We start from the raw sequence: 12,688 nt of genomic DNA, 5'->3' as shown, positions 1-12,688 counted from the left end.
TAAATCCCCTCTTTCTCTCCCATCTCACTTCCCATAAATTCCCCCTCTCCCATCTCACTTCCCATAAATTCCCCCTCTCCCATATCTCTTCCAATAAACCCCCATCTCCCATATCTCTTCCAATATACCCCCCATCTCCCATATCTCTTCCAATATACCCCCCATCTCCCATATCTCTTCCAATATACCCCCCATCTCCCATATCTCTTCCAATATACCCCCCATCTCCCATATCTCTTCCAATATACCCCCCATCTCCCATATCTCTTCCAATATACCCCCCCATCTCCCATATCTCTTCCAATATACCCCCCATCTCCCATATCTCTTCCAATATACCCCCCATCTCCCATATCTCTTCCAATATACCCCCATCTCCCATATCTCTTCCAATATACCCCCATCTCCCATATTTATCACTTCCCAAATACCCCCTCTCCCATCTCTCCCTTCCCATATACCCACCCCCTCTCCCATATCTCACACTTCCTCCTCATCTGCCTCTCTCCAATCTCTCCCTTCCCATATTTTTCTCTCCCCAATTTTCCTCCTCCCTTCCCATATACCCCCTCTTTCTCTCAAATCTCTCTCACATTCCCTCCCCATATAAATCTATTTCTCACCCATCTTTCACACTCCCTCCCTGTATACTGATCTCTACAATATCTCACACTCCCTCCCCATATACCTCTCACTTCCCATGTACCCCTTTCTTTCTCTACCATCACTGTAGAACTGCCTCCCCATATAAATCTCTCACCCATCTTTCACACTCCCTCCCTATATACCTTTCTTTCCCATCTTATCTGTCTCTCCCCATATATCTTTCCCATCTTTTTCCCAACTATTTTCTCTATTTTCCCCATCTCTCATCAATCTCTCCCCATCTCTCTTCCCCATATATTTCTCTCTTCCCATATACATCTCCCTTCCCATAAACCCCCCTCTCTCCCTATCTCTTCCTTCACATATACCTCCCTTTCTCTCCCATCTCTCTCACTCCCTCCCCCATATACCTCTCTACTCCAACTCTAATCTTTTTCCCAACTCTCTCCACTCTTTATTTCTTTCTCTTCCTCATTTCTTTCTCTCTTCCCCACTTTTCTTTCTACCTCATCTCTCGTCTCATTGTCTCTCAAACACATATTTTCATCTCTCTCCTATATCTCTATCTCCATATGCCTCTCTTCCCTACCTCTCTCCCCATATACAACTCTACCCCATCTGTCACTCTCTATCCCATATCTTTCTCTTCCTAATCTTTTATTCTTTGGGTTCCATAGGGTCCACAGGAATTACCTTGTGATATATAGTTGGACGGCATCCATTGCACCAAACAGCAAAGCTTTGGAGTTCCCAGCATGCACTGGTACTCCTCCCTATATCCCCAGCAGCGGCAAGACGCACCTGTTATACAGTGGGACTGCTAGGCAGTCCTAAGCTTTTTTTATATTTTCTTACCTTAGTTATGAAACGTCATGAGTTTAGCGGTACTGGCACCAGGATGGACACTATTGCGAATCCATCCTACCTCTGAAAACACTCAGGGCACACAGCGATCTGGTTTATCGGACGGCCTTAGCATAGGCTTAGCTGGCGGCCGGAGGACGCTGAGGTCCGGGACTGCGGTCGGGGAAACGGAGATGTCAGGTAAGGATTCCATTCACAGAATCATGCGCGAGCAGCCTCCAGCCTCAGTGTTGAGCTTCAGAGGCCGCTGCGTGTTAAAGATTTTCTTTAGTTTCTTCACTATTTACTATGGCGGTTGGGGCTTTATCGTCTGTTGCCAGGGATGGGTGGCAAGATGCACTTGTCGGCGTTTTGCCACTTTGTAGTGCAGCATACCCGGCCGTCAATAGACACAGCTTAGGGGAGATTGGCACTCCCCCGGCCACTCCTGCCCCCAGATGCTAACTTCCGGCTAGGATTCCAGAGTCTGGTATGAAGGACCTCCTTGTGCCTGAGAAGCACGCAGTTTAGTTTCCCCGGGGGCTGCAGTGGAGCTCAGAGGTTTGGGTCAGTCTCTCTGTATACTTCTCCCTTGGTTTTGGTATATAGCATACTCTATGCAGCACAGACTGTGTAAAGGCTAGCGTTACTGCCTCACAGCGCTGAGGTCATGGGTTCGATTCCCACTAACTGTGTGGAGTTTGTATATTCTCCCTGTGCTTGCGTGGGTTTCATTCGGGTGCTTTGGTTTACTCCCACACTCCAAAAATATACTGCTAGGTTAATTGGCTCCCAACACAAATTAACCCTAGTGTGTGGGCATGTGATAGGGAATATAGCTTGTAAGCTCCACTGGGACAGGGACAGATGTGAATGGGAAGATATTCTCTGTAAAGCGCTGCGCAATGTGTGCACTACATAAATAACTGGTAATAATAATTATAATAACTCTATATCCTACCTTCCTCCTTCAGGGGTTGATTTAGTTGAGTACACATTGCAGTTGCGCGTCTTTATGCATTGAATGTGACTGTGTGCCAGCTGCTGTATGTACACTGCCTATGTTTCACAAACTGTCAGGTATTACTATTCCTGTTTCCCCTTGTCCTTTTTAAGGTAGGGTGTGTCACTGATAGTAAAGTCACATTACTTTATATTGCATTTTTCTTTCAAGTATGTCAGTGGATAAAGAACTAAGGCCCTGATTCAGAGCCGGACACTCTGACCAGAGCGCTCGCTCTGAATCAGGGCCCACCTCCATAAATATGGAGCGTCCTCCTGGACGCTCGTATAGCTGTGGGTCACCACCCACAGCATATACGAGCGTGCAGGATGATGGTCGCGATGGTCTTGACCATCGCGACCATCGCCACTACGAGCAGAAGCCTGCGGTTGAGTTTCTCAACCGCAAGGCCAGGAGTGATTTTGGCTCTATCAGAGCCAAAATCACTCCCACTGACATCACTAGTGATGTCAGTGGGGCCGGCTTCTGATGGTAGGCGTTCCCTTGGGAACGCCTCCGTCTGGCAGGCATGCCCCCGGCACGCCCACACAAGGGGGCGTGCTGTCAATCAACATCGACAGCACGCCCCCTTTGATCAGACACTACGAGCGAAGGAAAGTCCTTCGCTTGTCGCGTCTCGCGCATGCGCACGACGGAGCTCCCTCCGTCGTGCACATGCGCAGTGCAGACCATCGACCCACTTGCGAGCGGACAGCCGCTCACGAGTGGGTCTGAATCAGGGCCTAAGTTCTACAGTACTGGTGTTTTGTAAGTCCTGGGCTACCAGCTTATCAGAACAGGAGGTAAATCTGGAAGGGTTCTGTAAAGGTTGCAGTAAACAGGTGCCTGGTGGGTCTGTTAATACTGCGACTACTGTATCAGCTTCGGAACGTTCTTGGGTGGCTGTCACTCCAGAGGTACTGTCTTTCCTAATTAACAGGGTCACAGAGGGGCAGACTCCAGCTATGGAGTTACCTCAGACTATGGCATTCCCACAGCGGGCTCTCCCTATGGGGGCACACCAATGAATGCTTGTTGGCCTGGGGTGGTCCTCTTCTCTGGGGCCTAGGAAAAGGGGGCATTAGAGTAGTCATATGTCTCTTCTAGAATCAGACCCGGTTGATTAATCAGAAGATGAGTTTCAGGTTTGTCAGGCTTGTTAAACAATAATTACCAATCCCTGGTGGATGTTCCTGCCTTGGTGAGGGCAGTGAGGTCTTTCAATATACAGGAGGAGGAGGTTCCAACGGCCTCTAAGGAAGTGGTCTTTAGACGTCAGGCTGTGGCAAAAGATTATTTTCCTCACTCAGCAATAAACAAATCTTTTTTTCTGAGGCATTGGACCCCTTGCAAGTCTTTTTCATCTACTAAAAAGATCATAGCTAGGTACCCATTTGCGTTCGGAGCATGTAGCAATTGGGAGGTTTCCCCCACAATAGACGCTTATACTATTAGAGTGGTTAGGAGCACTACATTGCCTATCCCAACTGCATCTTCATTAAAGGACAGTGTGGATAGGAGGCTGGACAATTAACTGAAGACAATATTTTCCTTATCAGGGGCGATTACCTGACCAGCCATGGGTGACTAAGGCAGTGGAAGATTGGACCAAATCTTTGGCTGAAACGATTGTAGACCCAAAAAGAGAACAGAGGTTTTTGCTGGGTCAGATAAAAGAGGCTTCTGTATACTTGGCTGAAGCAGGCATTGATACAGGTATAATGGCTTCGAGAGTGTCGGCTATCTCAGTGGCAGCCCATAGGACCATATGGTTGAAAACCTGGAGAGCAGATCCAGGGACCAAGAAAGCATTAGAATCCTTGCCATTCACAGGTAAGGTGCTACTTGGTCCAGGATTAGAGAAGTTTGACATCACTGGCTACACCAAGGTTGGCAGAATTACCGACTACCTCTGCATCCAGAAGACAGTGGCCGTCCCAGTCCTTTCGGTCGCAAGAGACAAAAACAGTCATCTGCTAAGAGACAGCAGTGTCAGAGAAAGGGACCGCCCAGAAAGTCCTGGGCAAGCAAGCGTCAAATATCTAAACCAGATGGTAAGCCTGCTGGCTGATGGGGCGGGCCTCCCCCTGGAGGATGTCCGGGTTGGAGGCCGACTGCTACAGTTCTCCTGGGCCTGGCATCGGACGACCACGGATGCCTGGGTACGGGAGTTGGTAGTTCGCAGCTGTGCCATATGATTTGGAAGCCGCCCCCTTCTGAGGCTCGTGGTTATGGATTTACCAGGGAACTTAGAGTTTGGGCATACCAGGATTTGGTGGAGGCCCTTCTGAAGGCAGAGGTTATCACCCCAGTCCCTGTGATGGAACAGGGAATTGGGTTACTATTCAACCTTATTTTTGATCCAAAAGCCCAATGGGTCATACAGACCTATTCTAAAGCTGAAATCCTTCAAGAAGTTTATCAGGACACCAAATTTTGCATGGATACTTTATGGTCAATCATGCTGGCAATGGAACCAGGGGACTTCATGGATTCACTGGATATTTAGGATCATACCTGCATGTTCCAATCACCAAACCACACCAGAGATTTCACAGGTTTGCAGTTAATCAACAGTATTTTCAGTTTCAGGCTCTACCTTTTGGGCTGGCTACAGCTCCAAGGGTGTGTACGAAAAAAATGGCTGTCATGACGGCCAGTCTCAGGCATCAGGGAATCAGAATCCTTCCATACCTGGACGACCTGATACTTGCTCAGTTGCAGGAGGCATTACTGTATCATCTACGAATGACAGTAGCTTGCCTACAAGAGCACGGGGTGGGTGATCAACTGGAAGAAATCTTCTCCATCACCAACCCAGCGGATGGTGCACCTAGGGGTTATACTAGACTCAGCAACAGAGAGGGTCTTGCGCCTTAAGCCAAGTGTTTAGGCTTACTAACTGATGGGCATTTTCAAACTAAAGTGCTTGTTGGGATGCTGTCAGCGCCTCACTAAACTGAAAAACAGCATCGTGGATGGCACTTTAGTTGGATTTCTGCTCGCACCCACAGCAAGAGTGCAAGCATAAACCCTTTAGTTAGGTTTAATAGCGGGGTCAATTGAATAGCTCTGGGACCAAATTCCCAGTGCTATTAAACATCGCACTTAATTGAATTACCCCCAATAGCACCAATAGGAATTTAAAAAAATACATAGGCTACAGGAAAAAAGGTACACAGGGGTTATGAGGCACATGATAGCCCAGCAAAGGGGATGCCGGCGCTTCCAGCACCGGTATCTAGGCTTCAGGGCTCCTTCAGCAAGCTTACAAATCTTCTCACTGCGGAGGCCAGTATGAGGGGCTTTCAGACTCTATCTTCTTTCTGATTAGGTTGTTACAGAAACTGACGGTGGATGGGCACAAAGGTTACCAAAGCCGGTCTCTGTAGCATCCATTAATGCTGCATGTGCAGATACCTTCCGCCGGGGTCAGGCACTTGGCAATGTGGGAGGGTAGCCGGGTGCAGTGGTAAACTCGGGGAAGCAAGCAGGGGTTGGCGCTACAAGCCTGTTGTACTGTCTATTCTGCAGCATCCAAGACGCAATCAAGAGGACGTCTACCGGCATCCAGGGCACACAGGCTACTGGAGGGCACCCAGCAGAAGCGGGCTGGTTCTGAGAAACGTGCTGGACTCCAGACCAGCAGGGGACAGATGACTCACGGCGTGGATGTGTGGGCAGCTTAGTGTTTTCACTGAGCCAGCCACATAAATACACAGTGCTGCTGGCTTTAGGGGGCTGTCCAAGTGGGTGAAGATCTGCACAGGCCTCTGGCCTGTAAATTCAATCCTTTTGAATAGTGCACTTTCTATTATCTCTGGTGAGCCATAGAACGCAAGTTTATCCCAGATGATTTTAAGGCCATACTCGGGGTGGTTTATATTGATTATTCATTTCCATTTCAACTAATTGAGAGGTCTATCTCCTCACTATATGAAAGGTCTAAGGGCCTGGTTCAGAGATGGACGCAAAGCTGATTGTATGCTTTTCGAATGATTGTTTGCCATTGCGCATGCATATATGTTGCACTGCACATAAGCAGCAATTGCTAAATGAATGGCGTTTGTCAGCGTTTGGGGGTTGTAATGGGAGAGGTCAATATAATGCAGGCATGTATGACTGTTTAAATGCCATTACATGGGCGTGCATACATTATCTCCTAAGCAGTATGAGAGCCCCCTGCATGTCAGAGCTGCCAAGTCTGAAGCTGGTCAGACCTGCTGCAAGGGCAAGGTGACCACTCGATGTGCGTCAACGTGACTGATATTTAAGCAGATAGGAGACGTAAGCACATGAGATGGCAGTGATGGAAGTTTTTCCTTTCCAAGATCATACTAGTGATTTAATTAATTTGGACTTAGGAACTGTTTTTCCAACAGCTCAAAGCAGTCTTTGGCTTTTATGGAACTTAAACTCTGACCCCTTTATCTTCCAAAGCACTTCACTTGCAGAGGTGTCTTGTCTGCTGTTAACAGCTTTTGACCCCTTAAGATTTGCAGCTCCCATCACTATGCAAGGAAAAGCTCTCCCCAGAGACCTTTGATCCAGTTGGGATGCCCCACTGCCTCCACAGAACAGAGATCTGTGGGAAGAGATGCAAAACCACAGTGTGTCCTCTGATGCTTCAGTGAAGGCAAAAGCTGCTGTTGCATAACTAAAAATGTAGACTACAGGTGACAATGTTATATCAGATTTTGTTATGGGCAAAGAAAAGTTGGCACCATATGCTGATCACTCTGTACCCAGACTGGAACTGTGTTGCAATACTAGCTGATGAATTAGCTGAATTTATATAATCTGAGATACCTATTGAACTTGCAGAAACAGAATTCTACACAGACTGTAAAGATATGTTAGGTTACATTTGCAATGAGCTCAGACAATCCATGTTTGTCAACAATCTGGTATTACAGGTTAGGAGATCACCAATCCAAAGGAGTGGCACTATGTACTGTTCACAATCCTGCAGACCATGCTACTTGAGTTGTCTTAGCCGGTCTCCTTAAAGACATTTAATAGCTCACAGGACCTGACTCAGATGTCCAAATCCATCCACAAGTGACTACAATCCATCGTGTCACAATGTTAAATTGTCACCTTGAGCATCACAGATTCCAAAGATTCTTAACTTAGAATTCACTTGTTAGAGCCATTATCTGCTTAACCCACGATTGTGAGAGATCTGCGCATGTGCAGAATCTGTACTGTGCACGTGCAGGATCTCACTGTACCGCCAAGGAACAGTCTGCTTGACAATCTGTGGCCATTTGGGCACAGTGAGTGGACTGGGCCAACCTCCATTTCAGAAAAATGGGTATATCTTGGCTACAGAGCTGCGAGGGGGTAATCTGAGTAAACTCAGGGTTATTTAAACTGTCGATGCTCCATCTTAGGACAGCAATTAGATCTGCGATGCAGTCAGGAGGTGTCTATTTACACCAAACTTTTCGTGCTGCATTTGCACATGAGTTGAACGGTATTGCACAGCCGCTGCCTTGCGGCTGTGCAATTCCGTAAAACTGTAAATCAGGCCCATAACTCATTCATTTAAAAGGTCTATCTGTCAATGCGATTGGCTGTAAAATTTGGCATCAGTCAAAATACTTAGTGCAGGCCAGTTGTATTCACTTGTATGGCCATCAGATCTGTTCACTTGAAAGTGATAACATCAGTGGACACTTCAAACTTCAGTAATGCTCTTAGACATTTCATTGCCATCCATGGCCCTATAAAATACATCCGCTCCGACAGAGGCACTAACTACCTTGGAGCAGCCAAATAACTACAAATTTGTTCGAACATTAACAAAGTGTGGAGCGATACCTTTATTGAACAAGACTGCACATTGATTTTCAACCCACCTCATTCTTATATGGGAGGCACCTGGAAAAGAATAATCAGCATGATTTGCAGAGTACTTGATTCCACCTTCCTACAAGTAGAAATTGCAAGACTCATGAGTCTAACCACCTTCATGGCTGGAGTCTCTGCTATTGTCCATGCCAGACCTCTGAATATGGTTTCTAATGACCCAAAAGATCTACTTCTTACTCCAGCCGCTCTTCTAACTCAGACTGAGGCTATCCATGCTCTTTCTGTAGAGTTCAAAACCAAATACTTATTCTAACATCAATGGAGACCACTACAAAGCCTTGCACATTTTGGGACAGGTGGAAAAGACTGTATATCTTATATCAAAGAAATAAGTGGCAAATTGTCAAACCTAACTTAAAACCTGGTAACATTGTGCTTGTCAGAGATCTCCAATCACAACACAATGTGTGACCCTTAAGTCTTATCACCAGAACATTCCCAAGCAAAAATGGTAAGGTCAAGATCTGCAGGAAGGGAGAAACTAAAGTTAGCTACACACTATACAATTAGGCCAATTTTAAATCTGGTGATTGGCCTGATTTATTGTATAGTGTGCATGAATGATCATTTTAGCGTTTCGCAGATAAAACAAAAAAAAGTCCAAAACACATTCTTTCGATTATACGATCGATCTGCCAAGAACTAAAATCTCTGCCTCAATTTCCCGGTTTCGAGCAGGGTGCATTTTCGATAATCTGCTCATATTTCCTGTGTTTTCCAATATCTGAACTAATCCTGTTACTTTCTGAGAATTTAATTTGTGTTATCCGTTGACACCAGACGAGGAGTTTCATGCTTTAAACATTGTTAGATGCATTTATTTCTGTTTAAAGCTCCACCTAGTGGTCAGTCTCATATGAATTTATTCTCAGGCTTCTCTTATTGCTTGCAAGTGCACCCTGGTTAAGTCATAGTGCAGACTCCACCTTAGAATTTGCATGTCTCCGCAAAGAGCAGCAATATATTTCTCGCCTCAGCAAAGGTCTGCTCAGTTAGTATTTAAACCTGTTATAACTTGCATTATATCAGTTTCATGTAGTGGCGTAACTAGGGTATTTGGAGCCCAGGGCAAATTTGAAAAGGGAGCAACAGCCCGAAAACAATGGGCGTGGTGACTTAAAAATGGGGCGTGTCAACATGACACACCTTTATTTTCACGCTGATATGCACCTTAACCCCAGTAAGTACCCCTTATACAGCACCCCCAGTATGCATTTGTGGTCCCTCTTATGCAGGCCCATAGTAGTGCCCCTTATACAGTATCCCCAGTAGTGGTCCCCCTTATACAGCCCCCAATTAGTTCCCTTTACTCAGTGCCCCCAGTAGTGGTCCCCCCAAATGCAGTGCCCTATGTAGTGTTCCCCCTTATGCAGTGCCCCCAGTAGCAGTCCCCACAATGCAGTGCACCCAGTAGTGGTATCCCCTTATGCAGTGCCCTTTTTTATAGTGCCCCCAGCAGTAGTCCCCCCCCCCCCTATGCAGTGCCCTTTATATAGTGCCCCCAGCAGTAGTCCCCCCCATGCAGGTTTCCCAGTAGTGGTCCCCCTTATGCAGGCACCCAGTAGTGATCCCCACTATCTAGTGCCCCCTGTAGTGGTCCCCGCAGTGCCCCTAGCAGTAAGCCCCTTATATAGTGTCCCCAGGAGTAGTCTCCCCCCCCCCCCCCCTCCCATGCAGTGGTCCCCCTGATGCAGGCTCCCAGCAGTGACCCCCCCTATCCAGTGGTCCCTGTAGTGGTCCTTCCTGTTATTGCCCCCAGTTGTGGTCCCCCCAGTGCAGTGCCCCTAGTAGTAGGCCCCTTTTATAATGCCCCCAGTAGTAGTTCCCCCCCCCCCCCAAGTAGTGGTCCCCAGTTGAGGTTCCACCTCCCGATTAAGTGCCCCCTGTAATAGCCCTCCCCCCAGTAGAGGTCCTCCCAATAATGGTGCCCCCAGTAATAGCCCCCCCAGTAGAGGTCCTCCTAATAATGGTGCCCCCAGTAATAGCCCCCCCAGTAGAGGTCCTCCCAATAATGGTGCCCCCAGTAATAGCCCCCCCCAGTAGAGGTCCTCCTAATAATGGTGCCCCCAGTAGTAGCAACCCCCCCATTGTGCCCCCACCCCAGTAGAGGTCCCCCCCAGTGGTAGCCACCCATGTTGTGCCCCCAGTAGTGCTGTCAGGTTTTTAAAAAAATATATATATAAAAACATACTTGCCTGAATCCACGCTGCTGCTGCTCCTCCAGTCCGCGCCGCCGCTCCCGCCGCCGCCACCCGCCAGTCCTCCCGGGCTGGCGCGCTCAGCATAATGGGACAGACGTCATTACGTCTGTCCCATCACCCACTGCAGGAGCCGGACGGAAGTCCGGCTCTTGCAGTGGGTGCTGCAGCAGTCAATGAGAGTCTATCTGACTCTCATTGGCTGCTGTTTAACACACGCATCGCCGCTGGGGGCGATGCGTGTTATGCACCGCCTGAGCCCGCCTCCTGGCGCTATTGGGCAAGCGCTCAGGGGGAGGGAAAGGGCTCAGGTGTGCAGCACAGGACCGGCGCTGGAAGCCTAGCGCCGGTCCTGTGTAAATGTGTAGCGCTGACCACACTCATTGCGGTCGGCGCTACACTGGTGGCTAACTTGGGCGGGCTGGACCGTGGCTGGCGGTGCCCCCCTGCGCTGCCGATCCCACGGCGCCCAGGGCAAGCACCCCGCTCGCCCTGCCCTAGTTACGCCACTGGTTTCATGTTGTAATCATATTCCATGTTTCTATATGTATTTGAGTTTTACCAAATCCTACCACTACCATTCTTATCTTCACATCTAGATTGAATTATTGAAAGTAGGAGTGGTTATGTTGTCTAAATATATAGACTTAAGAGAAGCATATAGTGAGGACAGACTATTTTGGAAGGAGGACCACCAGCCTTTGAAGTAGGGGTGAGCGGGTTCGGATTTCTGAAATCCGAGCCCCCCCGATCCGAGTCCGATCCGAATCAGGCTCGACTTTTCCCGCCTGACTCGGATCTGAAATCGAGGCAAAACGTCATCATCCCGCCTTCCGAGTCTCGCGGGTTTTGGATCCTATATAAGGTACCCGCGTCGGCGCCATTTTCTCACTCGGCTGTGGACAGTGAAGAGGGAGGGTGGGAGTTAGGGCTGTGTAGTGTAGTGTAGTGCTGCTGTTGTCCACTACTTCAAAGTCCATAGGGGCTGGCTGTGTTGTGCTGTGCTGCTGTTGTTAATAGGGGCTGTGTCCACTACTTCAAAGTCCATAGGGGCTGGCTGGACTGTGTTGTGCAGTCAGTTCTCCATAGGGGCTGTGTCCACTCCAAAGTCCTGTGCAGTGTCCCAGTCCTAAAGGAGTGCTGCAGTGTTGTCCAGGGGGTGCTCTGTCCATCAGGGGTGCTCCCCCCAAGTGCTAAAAAAAATAATATATTTTCTGTGTTTGTGAATTGTGTGCGCAGTAGCCGCACGTGCATCAACAAAGTAGTGCCAAGCTTGCGCCTGTGTCATAAGTAAAGGGCCGGCTGGCTTGACCGTTAAGGGTGCTGTAACCCCCGAAAGTACACTCCAGTCCAAACCAAAAAAAAAATTATTTTCTGTGTTTGTGAATTGTGTGCGCAGTAGCCGCACGTGCATCAACAAAGTAGTGCCAAGTGTGCGCCTGTGTCATAAGTAAAGGGCCGGCTGGCTTGACCGTTAAGGGTGCTGTAACCCCCGAAAGTACACTCCAGTCCAAACCAAAAAAAAAATTATTTTCTGTGTTTGTGAATTGTGTGCACTGTGGCTGCACGTGCATCAACAAAGGAGCAGCGCCAAGCGTGCGCCTGTGTCCCATAAGTAAAGAGCCAGCTGGCTCATTTCTTAAAGGGTGGTGTAACCCACAAAGTGCACTACTCTCCAGCAAAAATAAAATAATATTTTCTGTGTTTGTGTGCGCTTTAGCCGCACTTATATATATCAATATAACATAAATGGAGGACCAAACTTTCTCCGATAAAAATAAAATAGGGAAAGATCAAGAACCACTTCCTCCTAGTGCTGTTGCTGCTGCTGGGAGTTGTTCATCATCCCAGAGAGGAAGTAGGAACATCACTACTTTTACTAAACAATTGACCCTCCAACAGTCCCTAGCGATGAGGATGAAGTACGACAGCAGTCATCCTGAAGCAAAACGTATAACTGAGGCCTTGACTGCTATGTTGGTGTTAGACGTGCGTCCGGTATCCGACATTAGTGCAGTGGGATTTAGACAATTGATGGAGGTAGTGTGTCCTCGGTTCCAAATCCCGTCTAGATTCCACCTGCATCCTCAAAGCAGCAGCGACAAGCGTGCATCTGTCTGTTAAAGGGTGGTGACACCCTCAAAGTGTGCTACACAAACAA

This window comes from Taudactylus pleione, unplaced genomic scaffold (assembly GCF_031769625.1).
Source record: "Taudactylus pleione unplaced genomic scaffold, aTauple2 ptg000040l, whole genome shotgun sequence".
Classification (NCBI taxonomy): domain Eukaryota; kingdom Metazoa; phylum Chordata; class Amphibia; order Anura; family Myobatrachidae; genus Taudactylus; species Taudactylus pleione.
Note: the sequence above shows the minus strand (reverse complement) of the source record.